Source organism: Pseudophryne corroboree, unplaced genomic scaffold (assembly GCF_028390025.1).
Source record: "Pseudophryne corroboree isolate aPseCor3 unplaced genomic scaffold, aPseCor3.hap2 scaffold_218, whole genome shotgun sequence".
NCBI classification, from domain to species: domain Eukaryota; kingdom Metazoa; phylum Chordata; class Amphibia; order Anura; family Myobatrachidae; genus Pseudophryne; species Pseudophryne corroboree.
The window spans coordinates 764,215-781,571 of NW_026968826.1; the positions used below are offsets into that span (position 1 = coordinate 764,215).

General features: G+C 49.8%; 22 non-coding genes and 3 pseudogenes across 22 annotated transcripts; all 25 read right to left on the minus strand.

Annotated features, from left to right (window-relative positions):
* Positions 1-671: 671 nt before the first annotated feature.
* LOC135007390 (U1 spliceosomal RNA) lies at positions 672-807 on the minus strand (annotated as a pseudogene).
* A 152-nt stretch (positions 808-959) lies between these two features.
* Positions 960-1,123, minus strand: LOC135007039 (U1 spliceosomal RNA). Its single transcript, XR_010207096.1, has one exon. It is a non-coding gene; the product is annotated as a U1 spliceosomal RNA (small nuclear RNA).
* A 3,240-nt stretch (positions 1,124-4,363) lies between these two features.
* Positions 4,364-4,527, minus strand: LOC135007302 (U1 spliceosomal RNA). The gene has a single exon (XR_010207346.1). It is a non-coding gene; the product is annotated as a U1 spliceosomal RNA (small nuclear RNA).
* Positions 4,528-5,197: 670 nt separating this feature from the next.
* Positions 5,198-5,360, minus strand: LOC135007227 (U1 spliceosomal RNA). Its single transcript, XR_010207278.1, has one exon. It is a non-coding gene; the product is annotated as a U1 spliceosomal RNA (small nuclear RNA).
* A 142-nt stretch (positions 5,361-5,502) lies between these two features.
* Positions 5,503-5,666, minus strand: LOC135007111 (U1 spliceosomal RNA). Its single transcript, XR_010207166.1, has one exon. It is a non-coding gene; the product is annotated as a U1 spliceosomal RNA (small nuclear RNA).
* A 674-nt stretch (positions 5,667-6,340) lies between these two features.
* On the minus strand, positions 6,341-6,503 carry LOC135007304 (U1 spliceosomal RNA). Its single transcript, XR_010207347.1, has one exon. It is a non-coding gene; the product is annotated as a U1 spliceosomal RNA (small nuclear RNA).
* A 152-nt stretch (positions 6,504-6,655) lies between these two features.
* On the minus strand, positions 6,656-6,819 carry LOC135007150 (U1 spliceosomal RNA). The gene has a single exon (XR_010207203.1). It is a non-coding gene; the product is annotated as a U1 spliceosomal RNA (small nuclear RNA).
* A 674-nt stretch (positions 6,820-7,493) lies between these two features.
* Positions 7,494-7,656, minus strand: LOC135007323 (U1 spliceosomal RNA). Its single transcript, XR_010207365.1, has one exon. It is a non-coding gene; the product is annotated as a U1 spliceosomal RNA (small nuclear RNA).
* Positions 7,657-7,808: 152 nt separating this feature from the next.
* Positions 7,809-7,972, minus strand: LOC135007166 (U1 spliceosomal RNA). Its single transcript, XR_010207218.1, has one exon. It is a non-coding gene; the product is annotated as a U1 spliceosomal RNA (small nuclear RNA).
* A 698-nt stretch (positions 7,973-8,670) lies between these two features.
* Positions 8,671-8,806, minus strand: LOC135007391 (U1 spliceosomal RNA; annotated as a pseudogene).
* Positions 8,807-8,958: 152 nt separating this feature from the next.
* Positions 8,959-9,122, minus strand: LOC135007151 (U1 spliceosomal RNA). The gene has a single exon (XR_010207204.1). It is a non-coding gene; the product is annotated as a U1 spliceosomal RNA (small nuclear RNA).
* A 674-nt stretch (positions 9,123-9,796) lies between these two features.
* LOC135007350 (U1 spliceosomal RNA) lies at positions 9,797-9,959 on the minus strand. Its single transcript, XR_010207387.1, has one exon. It is a non-coding gene; the product is annotated as a U1 spliceosomal RNA (small nuclear RNA).
* Positions 9,960-10,108: 149 nt separating this feature from the next.
* Positions 10,109-10,272, minus strand: LOC135006999 (U1 spliceosomal RNA). The gene has a single exon (XR_010207059.1). It is a non-coding gene; the product is annotated as a U1 spliceosomal RNA (small nuclear RNA).
* A 674-nt stretch (positions 10,273-10,946) lies between these two features.
* On the minus strand, positions 10,947-11,109 carry LOC135007270 (U1 spliceosomal RNA). Its single transcript, XR_010207321.1, has one exon. It is a non-coding gene; the product is annotated as a U1 spliceosomal RNA (small nuclear RNA).
* A 152-nt stretch (positions 11,110-11,261) lies between these two features.
* LOC135007063 (U1 spliceosomal RNA) lies at positions 11,262-11,425 on the minus strand. The gene has a single exon (XR_010207121.1). It is a non-coding gene; the product is annotated as a U1 spliceosomal RNA (small nuclear RNA).
* A 674-nt stretch (positions 11,426-12,099) lies between these two features.
* Positions 12,100-12,262, minus strand: LOC135007305 (U1 spliceosomal RNA). The gene has a single exon (XR_010207348.1). It is a non-coding gene; the product is annotated as a U1 spliceosomal RNA (small nuclear RNA).
* Positions 12,263-12,414: 152 nt separating this feature from the next.
* On the minus strand, positions 12,415-12,578 carry LOC135007152 (U1 spliceosomal RNA). Its single transcript, XR_010207205.1, has one exon. It is a non-coding gene; the product is annotated as a U1 spliceosomal RNA (small nuclear RNA).
* A 674-nt stretch (positions 12,579-13,252) lies between these two features.
* On the minus strand, positions 13,253-13,415 carry LOC135007324 (U1 spliceosomal RNA). The gene has a single exon (XR_010207366.1). It is a non-coding gene; the product is annotated as a U1 spliceosomal RNA (small nuclear RNA).
* A 152-nt stretch (positions 13,416-13,567) lies between these two features.
* Positions 13,568-13,731, minus strand: LOC135007167 (U1 spliceosomal RNA). Its single transcript, XR_010207219.1, has one exon. It is a non-coding gene; the product is annotated as a U1 spliceosomal RNA (small nuclear RNA).
* Positions 13,732-14,429: 698 nt separating this feature from the next.
* LOC135007392 (U1 spliceosomal RNA) lies at positions 14,430-14,565 on the minus strand (annotated as a pseudogene).
* A 152-nt stretch (positions 14,566-14,717) lies between these two features.
* LOC135007153 (U1 spliceosomal RNA) lies at positions 14,718-14,881 on the minus strand. The gene has a single exon (XR_010207206.1). It is a non-coding gene; the product is annotated as a U1 spliceosomal RNA (small nuclear RNA).
* Positions 14,882-15,555: 674 nt separating this feature from the next.
* Positions 15,556-15,718, minus strand: LOC135007351 (U1 spliceosomal RNA). The gene has a single exon (XR_010207388.1). It is a non-coding gene; the product is annotated as a U1 spliceosomal RNA (small nuclear RNA).
* A 152-nt stretch (positions 15,719-15,870) lies between these two features.
* On the minus strand, positions 15,871-16,034 carry LOC135007000 (U1 spliceosomal RNA). The gene has a single exon (XR_010207060.1). It is a non-coding gene; the product is annotated as a U1 spliceosomal RNA (small nuclear RNA).
* A 674-nt stretch (positions 16,035-16,708) lies between these two features.
* On the minus strand, positions 16,709-16,871 carry LOC135007272 (U1 spliceosomal RNA). Its single transcript, XR_010207322.1, has one exon. It is a non-coding gene; the product is annotated as a U1 spliceosomal RNA (small nuclear RNA).
* Positions 16,872-17,023: 152 nt separating this feature from the next.
* On the minus strand, positions 17,024-17,187 carry LOC135007065 (U1 spliceosomal RNA). Its single transcript, XR_010207122.1, has one exon. It is a non-coding gene; the product is annotated as a U1 spliceosomal RNA (small nuclear RNA).
* Positions 17,188-17,357: the final 170 nt, after the last annotated feature.

Genomic DNA, 17,357 nt, shown 5'->3' on the forward strand with positions numbered 1-17,357 from the left:
CTGCTCAGGCACATCTCTGTCAAGTAAAGGAGATTCAACTGAGGCAGCACAAGGGAACTCTCATCTGGGGACAACAACTGCAGGGAGAACACATATTTTCAGATGAACATGTGAGGGCAGAAGGCTGCCTAATACTGAAGCACCCCCAAACAACAAACCAAATGCAACAACTAGTGCAAGCATTCCTGGGGGAAGGCCTGCAACAGATGGATTTGCATATGGTGATGTCATCCAAGCAGTGGGTCAAAGTTGGCTTCAACCCTCGTCTGCATATGAAAAGAGAAAAGGGGCGTGCAGGGCATGGCGGCCTTTTGCAGCGCTTGGATGACCCCTAGTTTGCATTACACACCTCCTCCCTCCTTCTGTGTGGGGCTCATGTTGGCTATGCCCCAGCCCCTGAAGCATTAAAGCTGATTTCTTGCAGCAGCTGGGCACTGTAACTGCTCCAGAGCTACTCTGTAAGGCAAGTAAAAGGGTGTGGGCCCTGCAGCACTACCTGTAGTTCGCATTGTGCGTTGGAAGGCACGAAGTAAGCAGACGGGAGAAGTCAGGATAGTGCGCAAGGGCATAGAAGGGAGCGGCTCAAGAAAAGAGAAGTGGAAACAGACAGCAAACTAGGCTGGAGAGAGACCTGAGACAAAGAGATCTGAATTATACGAGAGCCGACGAGGGGAAACACAAATTATGCAGTCAAGTTTCCCACATTTGGGGAAATCGCAGGAGCAGCACACCCAGAGTGCAATGGTTGAGCCTTGCCCTGGGAGAAGCACCTTCATGATCATAGTATCTCACCTGGCAGGTAAGTAGGAGTTGGGCTAGAGCTGGGGAGGGTCGCTGCTCGGGTTCCCCCCTGTGAAGTGAAGGAGATCCAACTGAAGCAGCACCAGGGAACTCTCGAAAGAAGAACAAGGCTAGAGGAAGATCTGAGACAAAGAAATCTGACTTTTACCAGAGCTGACCAGAGGAAAGCACAAACACAGTCCCCCACTACCACAAATAATGCAGTCGAGTTTCCCACATTTGGGAAAATCACAGGGGTCAGCATACCCAGAATGCAATGAATGAACCTAACCCTGGGAGAACAATCTTCATGACCATGGTATCTCCTATGCAAAATAAGTATGATTTGGGATAGGGCTGGTGAGGGCCGCTGCTCAGGCACATCTCTGTCAAGTAAAGGAGATTCAACTGAGGCAGCACAAGGGAACTCTCATCTGGGGACAACAACTGCAGGGAGACCACATCTTTTCAGATGAACATGGGAGGGCGGAAGGCTGCCTAATACTGAAGCACCATCAAATATCAAACCATGGCCCTCATTCCGAGTTGATCGCTCGCAAGGCGATTTTAGCAGAGTTACACACGCTAAGCCGCCGCCTACTGGGAGTGAATCTTAGCTTCTTAAAATTGCGACCGATGTATTCGCAATATTGCGATTACAAACTACTTAGCAGTTTCAGAGTAGCTTCAGACTTACTCTGCATCTGCGATCAGTTCAGTGCTTGTCGTTCCTGGTTTGACGTCACAAACACTCCCAGAGTTCGCCCAGACACTCCCCCGTTTCTCCGGCCACTCCTGCGTTTTTTCCGGAAACTGTAGCGTTTTTTCCCACACGCCCATAAAACGGCCTGTTTCCGCCCAGTAACACCCATTTCCTGTCAATCACATTACGATCGCCGGAGCGAAGAAAAAGCCGTGAGTAAAAATACTTTCTTCATTGTAAAATTACTTGGCGCAGTCGCAGTGCGAATATTGCGCATGCGTACTAAGCAGAATTTCACTGCGATGCGATGAAATTTACAGAGCGAACGACTCGGAATGAGGGCCCATATGCAACAACTAGTACAAGCACTCCTGGGGGAAGGTCTGCAGCAGACGGATTTGCATACGGTGATGTAAATCCAAGCAGTGGGCCAAAGTTGACTGGAACCCTCATCTGCATATGAAAAGAGAAAAGGGGCATGCAGGGCATGGCGGCCTTTTGCAGTGCTTGGATGACCCCTAGTTCGCATTAAACACCCCCACCCTCCTTTGGTGTGGGGCTCATGTTGGCCATGCCCCATCCCCTGATGCATTCAAGCTGATTTCTTGCAGCAGCTGGGCACTGTAACAGCTCCAGAGCTGTTCTGTAAGGCAAGTAAAAGTGTGTGGGCCCTGCAGCACCACCTGTTGTTCGCATTGTGCGTTGGAAGGCACAAATTAAGCAGACGGGAGGAGAAGTCAGGATAGTGCGCAAGGGCATTCTTTTCTCTTAGTCCGGGGGCAAGGCTTCAAAATGGGGTCTGCAACGGAGGAGACACAGGGGGCGTGGTCACAGCAGCTTTTCTCTACAGTCTGCACCAGCAGGAGCCTACACCATTTTTTATGATCACGCTGAACTGCAGTGCGACTGCAATGACAGCATGGTCAAGAAGGGAGGCGTCATGCTGGGTGGCCATGCCCTGTCACTGTGCAGGAGCCAGCACCGCTCACACACTAGTCCCCGGGTGCAGCCCCCAACCCCCGGGACACCCGGAGCAACAAAATGTAGATTCAGGCCACCAGGCCACGCCCCTACCTATGAAACCATGCCTCCTTTTTACCATTGCGCTGTTTATCTGCGCGCACTGCATTACAATCTCCCTCGCCACCTCTCTGGGTGTCACCAGTGATAGTGACACCTCTGCCATGCTTGTAGCAGCTGGTCCTAAGATCTACGCCTCAAGCCCTGAGTGTTTGCCCTTGTGACTTGTTGATCATCATAGCGAAGCAGATGCTTACAGAAAACTGCAGGGGCTTAGATTGAAAATAAAAACAATTGATGGGTATAAGGTAGAGAGGAGTGGGTTCGGTTCTCCGAGAACCGAATTCCCCACGAACTCCACGTGGTTTACATTGGTCCGAGGCAGGCTCGGTTGTTCCTGCCTGACTCGGAAAACCTGAACAAGGGAAAATGTCATCATCCCGCTGTCAGATTCTCGTGAGATTCGGATTCCATATAAAGAGCTGCGCGTTGCTGCCATTTTTACTCGTGCATTGAAGAGAGAGCGGAGAGGACGTGGCTATGTTCTCTCAGTGGAAATCTCAATATCAGTGCTCAGTATCAGTGGTTACTTATTGCTGCTCAGTAATACTAGTAGTGTGTCTCTCCTGCTCAGTGTCAGTTCTCAGTAGTATCCTCATCAGTGCTCAGTATCACTGCTCATTGTCTTGTGCTGCATTGTGGTGCTCAGCATACTACAGTACATTACTAATAGTCCAGTGCTGCATCTTGCTGCTCAGTGTCAGTTCTAGTATCCTCATCAGTGCTCACTATCACTGATCATTGCATTGTGGTGTTCTGTATACTACAGTAACATAGTAATATAGTATATATAGAGGAGCGGGTTCGGTTCTCCGAGAACCGAATTCCCGACGAACTCCACGTGGTTTACACTGGTCCGAGGCAGGCTCGGTTGTTCCTGCCTGACTCGGAAAACCTGAACAAGGGAAAATGTCATCATCCCGCTGTCGGATTCTCGCGAGATTCGGATTCCATATAAAGAGCTGCGCGTTGCCGCCATTTTTACTCGTGCATTGAAGAGAGAGCGGAGAGGACGTGGCTATGTTCTCTCAGTGGAAATCTCAATATCAGTGCTCAGTATCAGTGGTTACTTATTGCTGCTCAGTAATACTAGTAGTGTGTCTCTCCTGCTCAGTGTCAGTTCTCAGTAGTATCCTCATCAGTGCTCAGTATCACTGCTCATTGTCTTGTGCTGCATTGTGGTGCTCAGCATACTACAGTACATTACTAATAGTCCAGTGCTGCATCTTGCTGCTCAGTGTCAGTTCTAGTATCCTCATCAGTGCTCACTATCACTGCTCATTACATTGTGGTGTTCTGTATACTACAGTAACATAGTAATATAGTAACATATGGTAACATAGTTTTTGAGGTTGAATAGAGGCAAATTGCCCATCGTGTTCAACCTGTTTTAAGTTGTGATGATTCTACATACTTGCTGAATAATGTTTTATGACTAGTTAGCTACTATAACTCATGTTACCCCCGGATTAACCATGTTGATATTTTAAGTATTATAACCTTGGATAGCTTTTTCATTCAGAAATGTATCCATTCCTTTTTTAAATCCAATTACAGAGTCCGCCATTACCACCTTCCCTGGCAGGGAATTCCACATCCTGATTGCCCTAACAGTGAAGATCATAGTATCTCACCTGGCAGGTAAGTAGGAGTTGGGCTAGAGCTGTGGAGGATTGCTGCTCGGGCACCCCCTGTCAAGTGAAGGAGATCCAACTGAGGCAGCACAAGGGAACTCTCGAAAGAAGAACAAGGCTAGAGGAAGATCTGAGACAAAGAAATCTGACTTTTACCAGAGCTGACCAGAGGAAAGCACAAACACAGTCCCCCACTACCACAAATAATGCAGTCGAGTTTCCCACATTTGGGGAAATCACAGGGGTCAGCATACCCAGAGTGCAATGAATGAACCTCACCCTGGGAGAACAATCTTCATGACCATGGTATCTCCTATGCAAAATAAGTATGATTTGGGATAGGGCTGGGGAGGGCCGCTGCTCAGGCACATCTCTGTCAAGTAAAGGAGATTCAACTGAGGCAGCACAAGGGAACTCTCATCTGGGGACAACAACTGCAGGGAGAACACATATTTTCAGATGAACATGGGAGGGCAGAAGGCTGCCTAATACTGAAGCACCCCCAAACAACAAACCAAATGCAACTACTAGTGCAAGCATTCCTGGGGGAAGGCCTGCAGCAGACGGATTTGCATATGGTGATGTCATCCAAGCAGTGGGTCAAAGTTGGCTTCAACCCTCGTCTGCATATTAAAATAAAAAAGGGGTGTGCAGGGCATGGCTGCCTTTTGCGGTGCTTGGATGACCCCTAGTTCGCATTAAACACCTCCACCCTCCTTCGGTGTGGGGCTCATGTTGGCTATGCCCCAGCCCCTGAAGCATTCAAGCTGATTTCTTGCAGCAGCTGGGCACTGTAACAGCTCCAGAGCTGCTCTGTAAAGCAAGTAAAAGGGTGTGGGCCCTGCAGCACTACTTGTAGTTTGCATTGTGCGTTGGAAGGCACAAAGTAAGCAGACGGGGAAGTCAGGATAGTGCACAAGGGCATAGAAGGGAGCGGCTGAAGAAAAGAGAAGTGGAAACAGACAGCAAACTAGGCTGGAGAGAGACCTGAGACAAAGAGATCTGAATTATACGAGAGCCGACCAGGGGAAACACAAATTATGCAGTCAAGTTTCCCACATTTGGGGAAATCGCAGGGGCAGCACACCCAGAGTGCAATGGGTGAGCCTTGCCCTGGGAGAAGCACCTTCATGATCATAGTATCTCACCTGGCAGGTAAGTAGGAGTTGGGCTAGAGCTGGGGAGGGTCTCTGCTCGGGCACCCCCCTGTCAAGTGAAGGAGATCCAACTGAGGCAGCACAAGGGAACTCTCAAAAGAAGAACAAGGCTCTGAAACAAAGAAATCTGACTTTTACCAGAGCTGACCAGAGGAAAACACAAACACAGTCCCCCACTACCACAAATAAAGCAGTCGAGTTTCCCACATTTGGGGAAATCACAGGGGTCAGCATACCCAGAATGCAATGAATGAACCTCACCCTGGGAGAATAATCTTCATGACCATGGTATCTCCTATGCAAAATAAGTATGATTTGGGATAGAGCTGGGGAGGGCCGCTGCTCAGGCACATCTCTGTCAAGTTAAGGAGATTCAACTGAGGCAGCACAAGGGAACTCTCATCTAGGGACAACAACTGCAGGGAGAACACATATTTTCAGATGAACAAGGGAGGGCAGAAGGCTGCCTAATACTGAAGCACCCCCAAACAACAAACCAAATGCAACAACTAGTGCAAGCATTCCTGGGGGAAGGCCTGCCGCAGATGGATTTGCATATGGTGATGTCATCCAAGCAGTGGGTCAAAGTTGGCTTCAACCCTCGTCTGCATATGAAAACAGAAAAGGGGCGTGCAGGGCATGGTGGCCTTTTGCTGCGCTTGTCTGACCCCTAGTTTGCATTAAACACCTCCACCCTCCTTCGGTGTGGGGCTCATGTTGGCTATGCCCCAGCCCCTGAAGCATTCAAGCTGATTTCTTGCAGCAGCTTGGCACTGCAACAGCTCCAGAGCTGCTCTGTAAGGCAAGTAAAAGGGTGTGGGCCCTGCAGCACTACCTGTAGTTTGCATTGTGCATTGGAAGGCACAAAGTAAGCAGACGGGAGGAGAAGTCAGGATAGTGCACAAGGGTATAGAAGGGAGCGGCTGAAGAAAAGAGAAGTGGAAACAGACAGCAAACTAGGCTGGAGAGAGACCTGAGACAAAGAGATCTGAATTATACGAGAGCCGACCAGGGGAAACACAAATTATGCAGTCAAGTTTCCCACATTTGGGGAAATCGCAGGAGCAGCACACCCAGAGTACAATGGGTGAGCCTTGCCCTGGGAGAAGCACCTTCATGATCATAGTATCTCACCTGGCAGGTAAGTAGGAGTTGGGCTAGAGCTGGGGAGGGTCGCTGCTCGGGCACCCCCCTGTAAAGTGAAGGAGATCCAACTGAGGCAGCACAAGGGAACTCTCGAAAGAAGAACAAGGCTAAAGGAAAATCTGAGACAAAGAAATCTGACTTTTACCAGAGCTGACCAGAGGAAAGCACAAACACAGTCTCCCACTACCACAAATAATGCAGTCAAGTTTCCCACATTTGGGGAAATCACAGGGGTCAGCATACCCAAAATGCAATGAATGAACCTCACCCTGGGAGAAAAATCTTCATGACCATGGTATCTCCTATGCAAAATAAGTATGATTTGGAATAGGGCTGGGGAGGGCCGCTGCTCATGCACATCTCTGTCAAGTAAAGGAGATTCAACTGAGGCAGCACAAGGGAACTCTCATCTTGGGACAACAACTGCAGGGAGAACATATATTTTCAGATGAACATGGGAGGGCAGAAGGCTGCCTAATACTGAAGCACCCCCAAACAACAAACCAAATGCAACAACTAGTGCAAGCATTCCTGGGGGAAGGCCTGCCGCAGATGGATTTGCATATGGTGATGTCATTCAAGCAGTGGGTCAAAGTTGGCTTCAACCCTCGTCTGCATATGAAAAGAGAAAAGGGGCGTGCAGGGCATGGTGGCCTTTTGCGGCGCTTGGCTGACCCCTAGTTTGCATTAAACACCTCCACCCTCCTTTGGTGTGGGGCTCATGTTGGCTATGCCCCAGCCCCTGAAGCATTCAAGCTGATTTCTTGCAGCAGCTGGGCACTGTAACAGCTCCAGAGCTGCTCTGTAAGGCAAGTAAAAGGGTCTGGGCCCTGCAGCACTACCTGTAGATCGCATTGTGCGTTGGAAGGCACAAAGTAAGCAGACAGGAGGAGAAGTCAGGATAGTGCGCAAGGGCATAGAAGGGAGCGGCTGAAGAAAAGAGAAGTGGAAACAGACAGCAAACTAGGCTGGAGAGAGACCTGAGACAAAGAGATCTGAATTATACGAGAGCCGACCAGGGGAAACACAAATTATGCAGTCAAGTTTCCCACATTTGGGGAAATCGCAGGGGCAGCACACCCAGAGTGCAATGGGTGAGCCTTGCCCTGGGAGAAGCACCTTCATAATCATAGTATCTCACCTGGCAGGTAAGTAGGAGTTGGGCTAGAGCTGGGGAGGGTCGCTGTTCGGGCACCCCCCTGTGAAGTGAAGGAGATCCAACTGAGGTAGCACAAGGGAACTCTCGAAAGAAGAACAAGGCTAGAGGAAGATCTGAGACAAAGAAATCTGACTTTTTCCAGAGCTTACCAGAGGAAAGCACAAACACAGTCCCCCACTACCACAAATAATGCTGTCGAGTTTCCCACATTTGGGGAAATCACAGGGGTCAGCATACCCAGAATGCAATGAATGAACCTCACCTTGGGAGAACAATCTTCATGACCATGGTATCGCCTATGCAAAATAAGTATGATTTGGGATAGGGCTGGGGAGGGCCGCTGCTCAGGCACATCTCTGTCAAGTAAAGGAGATTCAACTGAGGCAGCACAAGGGAACTCTCATCTGGGGACAACAACTGCAGGGAGAACACATATTTTCTGATGTACATGTGAGGGCAGAAGGCTGCCTAATACTGAAGCACCCCCAAACAACAAACCAAATGCAACAACTAGTGCAAGCATTCCTGGGGGAAGGCCTGCAGCAGATGGATTTGCATATGGTGATGTCATCCAAGCAGTGGGTCAAAGTTGGCTTCAACCCTCGTCTGCATATGAAAAGAGAAAAGGGGCGTGCAGGGCATGGCGGCCTTTTGCAGCGCTTGGATGACCCCTAGTTCGCATTACACACCTCCACCCTCCTTCGGTGTGGGGCTCATGTTGGCTATGCCCCAGCCCCTGAAGCATTCAAGCTGATTTCTTGCAGCAGCTGGGCACTGTAACTGCTCCAGAGCTACTCTGTAAGGCAAGTAAAAGGGTGTGGACCCTGCAGCACTACCTGTAGTTCGCATTGTGCGTTGGAAGGCACGAAGTAAGCAGACGGGAGAAGTCAGGATAGTGCGCAAGGGCATAGAAGGGAGCGGCTCAAGAAAAGAGAAGTGGAAACAGACAGCAAACTAGGCTGGAGAGAGACCTGAGACAAAGAGATCTGAATTATACGAGAGCCGACGAGGGGAAACACAAATTATGCAGTCAAGTTTCCCACATTTGGGGAAATCGCAGGAGCAGCACACCCAGAGTGCAATGGTTGAGCCTTGCCCTGGGAGAAGCACCTTCATGATCATAGTATCTCACCTGGCAGGTAAGTAGGAGTTGGGCTAGAGCTGGGGAGGGTCGCTGCTCGGGTTCCCCCCTGTGAAGTGAAGGAGATCCAACTGAGGCAGCACCAGGGAACTCTTGAAAGAAGAACAAGGCTAGAGGAAGATCTGAGACAAAGAAATCTGACTTTTACCAGAGCTGACCAGAGGAAAGCACAAACACAGTCTCCCACTACCACAAATAATGCAGTCAAGTTTCCCACATTTGGGGAAATCACAGGGGTCAGCATACCCAAAATGCAATGAATGAACCTCACCCTGGGAGAAAAATCTTCATGACCATGGTATCTCCTATGCAAAATAAGTATGATTTGGAATAGGGCTGGGGAGGGCCGCTGCTCATGCACATCTCTGTCAAGTAAAGGAGATTCAACTGAGGCAGCACAAGGGAACTCTCATCTTGGGACAACAACTGCAGGGAGAACATATATTTTCAGATGAACATGGGAGGGCAGAAGGCTGCCTAATACTGAAGCACCCCCAAACAACAAACCAAATGCAACAACTAGTGCAAGCATTCCTGGGGGAAGGCCTGCCGCAGATGGATTTGCATATGGTGATGTCATCCAAGCAGTGGGTCAAAGTTGGCTTCAACCCTCGTCTGCATATGAAAAGAGAAAAGGGGCGTGCAGGGCATGGTGGCCTTTTGCGGCGCTTGGCTGACCCCTAGTTTGCATTAAACACCTCCACCCTCCTTTGGTGTGGGGCTCATGTTGGCTATGCCCCAGCCCCTGAAGCATTCAAGCTGATTTCTTGCAGCAGCTGGGCACTGTAACAGCTCCAGAGCTGCTCTGTAAGGCAAGTAAAAGGGTGTGGGCCCTGCAGCACTACCTGTAGTTCGCATTGTGCGTTGGAAGGCACAAAGTAAGCAGACAGGAGGAGAAGTCAGGATAGTGCGCAAGGGCATAGAAGGGAGCGGCTCAAGAAAAGAGAAGTGGAAACAGACAGCAAACTAGGCTGGAGAGAGACCTGAGACAAAGAGATCTGAATTATACGAGAGCCGACCAGGGGAAACACAAATTATACAGTCAAGTTTCCCACATTTGGGGAAATCGCAGGAGCAGCACACCCAGAGTGCAATGGGTTAGCCTTGCCCTGGGAGAAGCACCTTCATGATCATAGTATCTCACCTGGCAGGTAAGTAGGAGTTGGGCTAGAGCTGGGGAGGGTCGCTGCTCGGGTACCCCCCTGTAAAGTGAAGGAGATCCAACTAAGGCAGCACAAGGGAACTCTCGAAAGAACAAGGCTAGAGGAAAATCTGAGACAAAGAAATCTGACTTTTACCAGAGCTGACCAGAGGAAAGCACAAACACAGTCCCCCACTACCACAAATAATGCAGCTGAGTTTCCCACATTTGGGGAAATCACAGGGGTCAGCATACCCAAAATGCAATGAATGAACCTCACCCTGGGAGAAAAATCTTCATGACCATGGTATCTCCTATGCAAAATAAGTATGATTTGGAATAGGGCTGGGGAGGGCCGCTGCTCATGCACATCTCTGTCAAGTAAAGGAGATTTAACTGAGGCAGCACAAGGGAACTCTCATCTGGGGACAACAACTGCAGGGAGAACACATATTTTCAGATGAACATGGGAGGGCAGAAGGCTGCCTAATACTGAAGCACCCCCAAACAACAAACCAAATGCAACAACTAGTGCAAGCATTCCTGGGGGAAGTTCTGCAGAAGACGGATTTGCATACGGTGATGTCATCCAAGCAGTGGGTCAAAGTTGGCTTCAACCCTCATCTGCATATGAAAAGAGAAAAGGGGCGTGCAGGGCATGGCGGCCTTTTGCGGTGCTTGGATGACCCCTAGTTCGCATTAAACACCTCCACCCTCCTTTGGTGTGGGGCTCATGTTGGCCATGCCCCATCCCCTGAAGCATTCAAGCTGATTTCTTGCAGCAGCTGGGCACTGTAACAGCTCCAGAGCTGCTCTGTAAGGCAAGTAAAAGGGTGTGGGCCCTGCAGCACTACCTGTAGTTTGCATTGTGCATTGGAAGGCACAAAGTAAGCAGACGGGAGGAGAAGTCAGGATAGTGCACAAGGGTATAGAAGGGAGCGGCTGAAGAAAAGAGAAGTGGAAACAGACAGCAAACTAGGCTGGAGAGAGACCTGAGACAAAGAGATCTGAATTATACGAGAGCCGACCAAGGGAAACACAAATTATGCAGTCAAGTTTCCCACATTTGGGGAAATCGCAGGGGCAGCACACCCAGAGTGCAATGGGTGAGCCTTGCCCTGGGAGAAGCACCTTCATGATCATAGTATCTCACCTGGCAGGTAAGTAGGAGTTGGGCTAGAGCTGGGGAGGGTCGCTGTTCGGGCACCCCCCTGTCAAGTGAAAGAGATCCAACTGAGGCAGCACAAGGGAACTCTCGAAAGAAGAACAAGGCTAGAGGAAGATCTGAGACAAAGAAATCTGACTTTTTCCAGAGCTGGCCAGAGGAAAGCACAAACACAGTCCCCCACTACCACAAATAATGCAGTCGAGTTTCCCACATTTGGGGAAATCACAGGGGTCAGCATACCCAGAATGCAATGAATGAACCTCACCCTGGGAGAACAATCTTCATGACCATGGTATCGCCTATGCAAAATAAGTATGATTTGGGATAGGGCTGGGGAGGGCCGCTGCTCAGGCACATCTCTGTCAAGTAAAGGAGATTCAACTGAGGCAGCACAAGGGAACTCTCATCTGGGGACAACAACTGCAGGGAGAACACATATTTTCAGATGAACATGTGAGGGCAGAAGGCTGCCTAATACTGAAGCACCCCCAAACAACAAACCAAATGCAACAACTAGTGCAAGCATTCCTGGGGGAAGGCCTGCAGCAGATGGATTTGCATATGGTGATGTCATCCAAGCAGTGGGTCAAAGTTGGCTTCAACCCTCGTCTGCATATGAAAAGAGAAAAGGGGCGTGCAGGGCATGGCGGCCTTTTGCAGCGCTTGGATGACCCCTAGTTTGCATTACACACCTCCTCCCTCCTTCGGTGTGGGGCTCATGTTGGCTATGCCCCAGCCCCTGAAGCATTCAAGCTGATTTCTTGCAGCAGCTTGGCACTGCAACAGCTCCAGAGCTGCTCTGTAAGGCAAGTAAAAGGGTGTGGGCCCTGCAGCACTACCTGTAGTTTGCATTGTGCATTGGAAGGCACAAAGTAAGCAGACGGGAGGAGAAGTCAGGATAGTGCACAAGGGTATAGAAGGGAGCGGCTGAAGAAAAGAGAAGTGGAAACAGACAGCAAACTAGGCTGGAGAGAGACCTGAGACAAAGAGATCTGAATTATACGAGAGCCGACCAGGGGAAACACAAATTATGCAGTCAAGTTTCCCACATTTGGGGAAATCGCAGGAGCAGCACACCCAGAGTACAATGGGTGAGCCTTGCCCTGGGAGAAGCACCTTCATGATCATAGTATCTCACCTGGCAGGTAAGTAGGAGTTGGGCTAGAGCTGGGGAGGGTCGCTGCTCGGGCACCCCCCTGTAAAGTGAAGGAGATCCAACTGAGGCAGCACAAGGGAACTCTCGAAAGAAGAACAAGGCTAAAGGAAAATCTGAGACAAAGAAATCTGACTTTTACCAGAGCTGACCAGAGGAAAGCACAAACACAGTCTCCCACTACCACAAATAATGCAGTCAAGTTTCCCACATTTGGGGAAATCACAGGGGTCAGCATACCCAAAATGCAATGAATGAACCTCACCCTGGGAGAAAAATCTTCATGACCATGGTATCTCCTATGCAAAATAAGTATGATTTGGAATAGGGCTGGGGAGGGCCGCTGCTCATGCACATCTCTGTCAAGTAAAGGAGATTCAACTGAGGCAGCACAAGGGAACTCTCATCTTGGGACAACAACTGCAGGGAGAACATATATTTTCAGATGAACATGGGAGGGCAGAAGGCTGCCTAATACTGAAGCACCCCCAAACAACAAACCAAATGCAACAACTAGTGCAAGCATTCCTGGGGGAAGGCCTGCCGCAGATGGATTTGCATATGGTGATGTCATCCAAGCAGTGGGTCAAAGTTGGCTTCAACCCTCGTCTGCATATGAAAAGAGAAAAGGGGCGTGCAGGGCATGGTGGCCTTTTGCGGCGCTTGGCTGACCCCTAGTTTGCATTAAACACCTCCACCCTCCTTTGGTGTGGGGCTCATGTTGGCTATGCCCCAGCCCCTGAAGCATTCAAGCTGATTTCTTGCAGCAGCTGGGCACTGTAACAGCTCCAGAGCTGCTCTGTAAGGCAAGTAAAAGGGTCTGGGCCCTGCAGCACCACCTGTAGATCGCATTGTGCGTTGGAAGGCACAAAGTAAGCAGACAGGAGGAGAAGTCAGGATAGTGCGCAAGGGCATAGAAGGGAGCGGCTCAAGAAAAGAGAAGTGGAAACAGACAGCAAACTAGGCTGGAGAGAGACCTGAGACAAAGAGATCTGAATTATACGAGAGCCGACCAGGGGAAACACAAATTATGCAGTCAAGTTTCCCACATTTGGGGAAATCGCAGGGGCAGCACACCCAGAGTGCAATGGGTGAGCCTTGCCCTGGGAGAAGCACCTTCATAATCATAGTATCTCACCTGGCAGGTAAGTAGGAGTTGGGCTAGAGCTGGGGAGGGTCGCTGTTCGGGCACCCCCCTGTGAAGTGAAGGAGATCCAACTGAGGTAGCACAAGGGAACTCTCGAAAGAAGAACAAGGCTAGAGGAAGATCTGAGACAAAGAAATCTGACTTTTTCCAGAGCTGACCAGAGGAAAGCACAAACACAGTCCCCCACTACCACAAATAATGCTGTCGAGTTTCCCACATTTGGGGAAATCACAGGGGTCAGCATACCCAGAATGCAATGAATGAACCTCACCTTGGGAGAACAATCTTCATGACCATGGTATCGCCTATGCAAAATAAGTATGATTTGGGATAGGGCTGGGGAGGGCCGCTGCTCAGGCACATCTCTGTCAAGTAAAGGAGATTCAACTGAGGCAGCACAAGGGAACTCTCATCTGGGGACAACAACTGCAGGGAGAACACATATTTTCAGATGAACATGTGAGGGCAGAAGGCTGCCTAATACTGAAGCACCCCCAAACAACAAACCAAATGCAACAACTAGTGCAAGCATTCCTGGGGGAAGGCCTGCAGCAGATGGATTTGCATATGGTGATGTCATCCAAGCAGTGGGTCAAAGTTGGCTTCAACCCTCGTCTGCATATGAAAAGAGAAAAGGGGCGTGCAGGGCATGGCGGCCTTTTGCAGCGCTTGGATGACCCCTAGTTCGCATTACACACCTCCACCCTCCTTCGGTGTGGGGCTCATGTTGGCTATGCCCCAGCCCCTGAAGCATTCAAGCTGATTTCTTGCAGCAGCTGGGCACTGTAACTGCTCCAGAGCTACTCTGTAAGGCAAGTAAAAGGGTGTGGACCCTGCAGCACTACCTGTAGTTCGCATTGTGCGTTGGAAGGCACGAAGTAAGCAGACGGGAGAAGTCAGGATAGTGCGCAAGGGCATAGAAGGGAGCGGCTCAAGAAAAGAGAAGTGGAAACAGACAGCAAACTAGGCTGGAGAGAGACCTGAGACAAAGAGATCTGAATTATACGAGAGCCGACGAGGGGAAACACAAATTATGCAGTCAAGTTTCCCACATTTGGGGAAATCGCAGGAGCAGCACACCCAGAGTGCAATGGTTGAGCCTTGCCCTGGGAGAAGCACCTTCATGATCATAGTATCTCACCTGGCAGGTAAGTAGGAGTTGGGCTAGAGCTGGGGAGGGTCGCTGCTCGGGTTCCCCCCTGTGAAGTGAAGGAGATCCAACTGAGGCAGCACCAGGGAACTCTTGAAAGAAGAACAAGGCTAGAGGAAGATCTGAGACAAAGAAATCTGACTTTTACCAGAGCTGACCAGAGGAAAGCACAAACACAGTCTCCCACTACCACAAATAATGCAGTCAAGTTTCCCACATTTGGGGAAATCACAGGGGTCAGCATACCCAAAATGCAATGAATGAACCTCACCCTGGGAGAAAAATCTTCATGACCATGGTATCTCCTATGCAAAATAAGTATGATTTGGAATAGGGCTGGGGAGGGCCGCTGCTCATGCACATCTCTGTCAAGTAAAGGAGATTCAACTGAGGCAGCACAAGGGAACTCTCATCTTGGGACAACAACTGCAGGGAGAACATATATTTTCAGATGAACATGGGAGGGCAGAAGACTGCCTAATACTGAAGCACCCCCAAACAACAAACCAAATGCAACAACTAGTGCAAGCATTCCTGGGGGAAGGCCTGCCGCAGATGGATTTGCATATGGTGATGTCATCCAAGCAGTGGGTCAAAGTTGGCTTCAACCCTCGTCTGCATATGAAAAGAGAAAAGGGGCGTGCAGGGCATGGTGGCCTTTTGCGGCGCTTGGCTGACCCCTAGTTTGCATTAAACACCTCCACCCTCCTTTGGTGTGGGGCTCATGTTGGCTATGCCCCAGCCCCTGAAGCATTCAAGCTGATTTCTTGCAGCAGCTGGGCACTGTAACAGCTCCAGAGCTGCTCTGTAAGGCAAGTAAAAGGGTGTGGGCCCTGCAGCACTACCTGTAGTTCGCATTGTGCGTTGGAAGGCACAAAGTAAGCAGACAGGAGGAGAAGTCAGGATAGTGCGCAAGGGCATAGAAGGGAGCGGCTCAAGAAAAGAGAAGTGGAAACAGACAGCAAACTAGGCTGGAGAGAGACCTGAGACAAAGAGATCTGAATTATACGAGAGCCGACCAGGGGAAACACAAATTATACAGTCAAGTTTCCCACATTTGGGGAAATCGCAGGAGCAGCACACCCAGAGTGCAATGGGTTAGCCTTGCCCTGGGAGAAGCACCTTCATGATCATAGTATCTCACCTGGCAGGTAAGTAGGAGTTGGGCTAGAGCTGGGGAGGGTCGCTGCTCGGGTACCCCCCTGTAAAGTGAAGGAGATCCAACTAAGGCAGCACAAGGGAACTCTCGAAAGAAGAACAAGGCTAGAGGAAAATCTGAGACAAAGAAATCTGACTTTTACCAGAGCTGACCAGAGGAAAGCACAAACACAGTCCCCCACTACCACAAATAATGCAGCTGAGTTTCCCACATTTGGGGAAATCACAGGGGTCAGCATACCCAAAATGCAATGAATGAACCTCACCCTGGGAGAAAAATCTTCATGACCATGGTATCTCCTATGCAAAATAAGTATGATTTGGAATAGGGCTGGGGAGGGCCGCTGCTCATGCACATCTCTGTCAAGTAAAGGAGATTTAACTGAGGCAGCACAAGGGAACTCTCATCTGGGGACAACAACTGCAGGGAGAACACATATTTTCAGATGAACATGGGAGGGCAGAAGGCTGCCTAATACTGAAGCACCCCCAAACAACAAACCAAATGCAACAACTAGTGCAAGCATTCCTGGGGGAAGTTCTGCAGAAGACGGATTTGCATACGGTGATGTCATCCAAGCAGTGGGTCAAAGTTGGCTTCAACCCTCATCTGCATATGAAAAGAGAAAAGGGGCGTGCAGGGCATGGCGGCCTTTTGCGGTGCTTGGATGACCCCTAGTTCGCATTAAACACCTCCACCCTCCTTTGGTGTGGGGCTCATGTTGGCCATGCCCCATCCCCTGAAGCATTCAAGCTGATTTCTTGCAGCAGCTGGGCACTGTAACAGCTCCAGAGCTGCTCTGTAAGGCAAGTAAAAGGGTGTGGGCCCTGCAGCACTACCTGTAGTTTGCATTGTGCATTGGAAGGCACAAAGTAAGCAGACGGGAGGAGAAGTCAGGATAGTGCACAAGGGTATAGAAGGGAGCGGCTGAAGAAAAGAGAAGTGGAAACAGACAGCAAACTAGGCTGGAGAGAGACCTGAGACAAAGAGATCTGAATTATACGAGAGCCGACCAAGGGAAACACAAATTATGCAGTCAAGTTTCCCACATTTGGGGAAATCGCAGGGGCAGCACACCCAGAGTGCAATGGGTGAGCCTTGCCCTGGGAGAAGCACCTTCATGATCATAGTATCTCACCTGGCAGGTAAGTAGGAGTTGGGCTAGAGCTGGGGAGGGTCGCTGTTCGGGCACCCCCCTGTCAAGTGAAAGAGATCCAACTGAGGCAGCACAAGGGAACTCTCGAAAGAAGAACAAGGCTAGAGGAAGATCTGAGACAAAGAAATCTGACTTTTTCCAGAGCTGGCCAGAGGAAAGCACAAACACAGTCCCCCACTACCACAAATAATGCAGTCGAGTTTCCCACATTTGGGGAAATCACAGGGGTCAGCATACCCAGAATGCAATGAATGAACCTCACCCTGGGAGAACAATCTTCATGACCATGGTATCGCCTATGCAAAATAAGTATGATTTGGGATAGGGCTGGGGAGGGCCGCTGCTCAGGCACATCTCTGTCAAGTAAAGGAGATTCAACTGAGGCAGCACAAGGGAACTCTCATCTGGGGACAACAACTGCAGGGAGAACACATATTTTCAGATGAACATGTGAGGGCAGAAGGCTGCCTAATACTGAAGCAC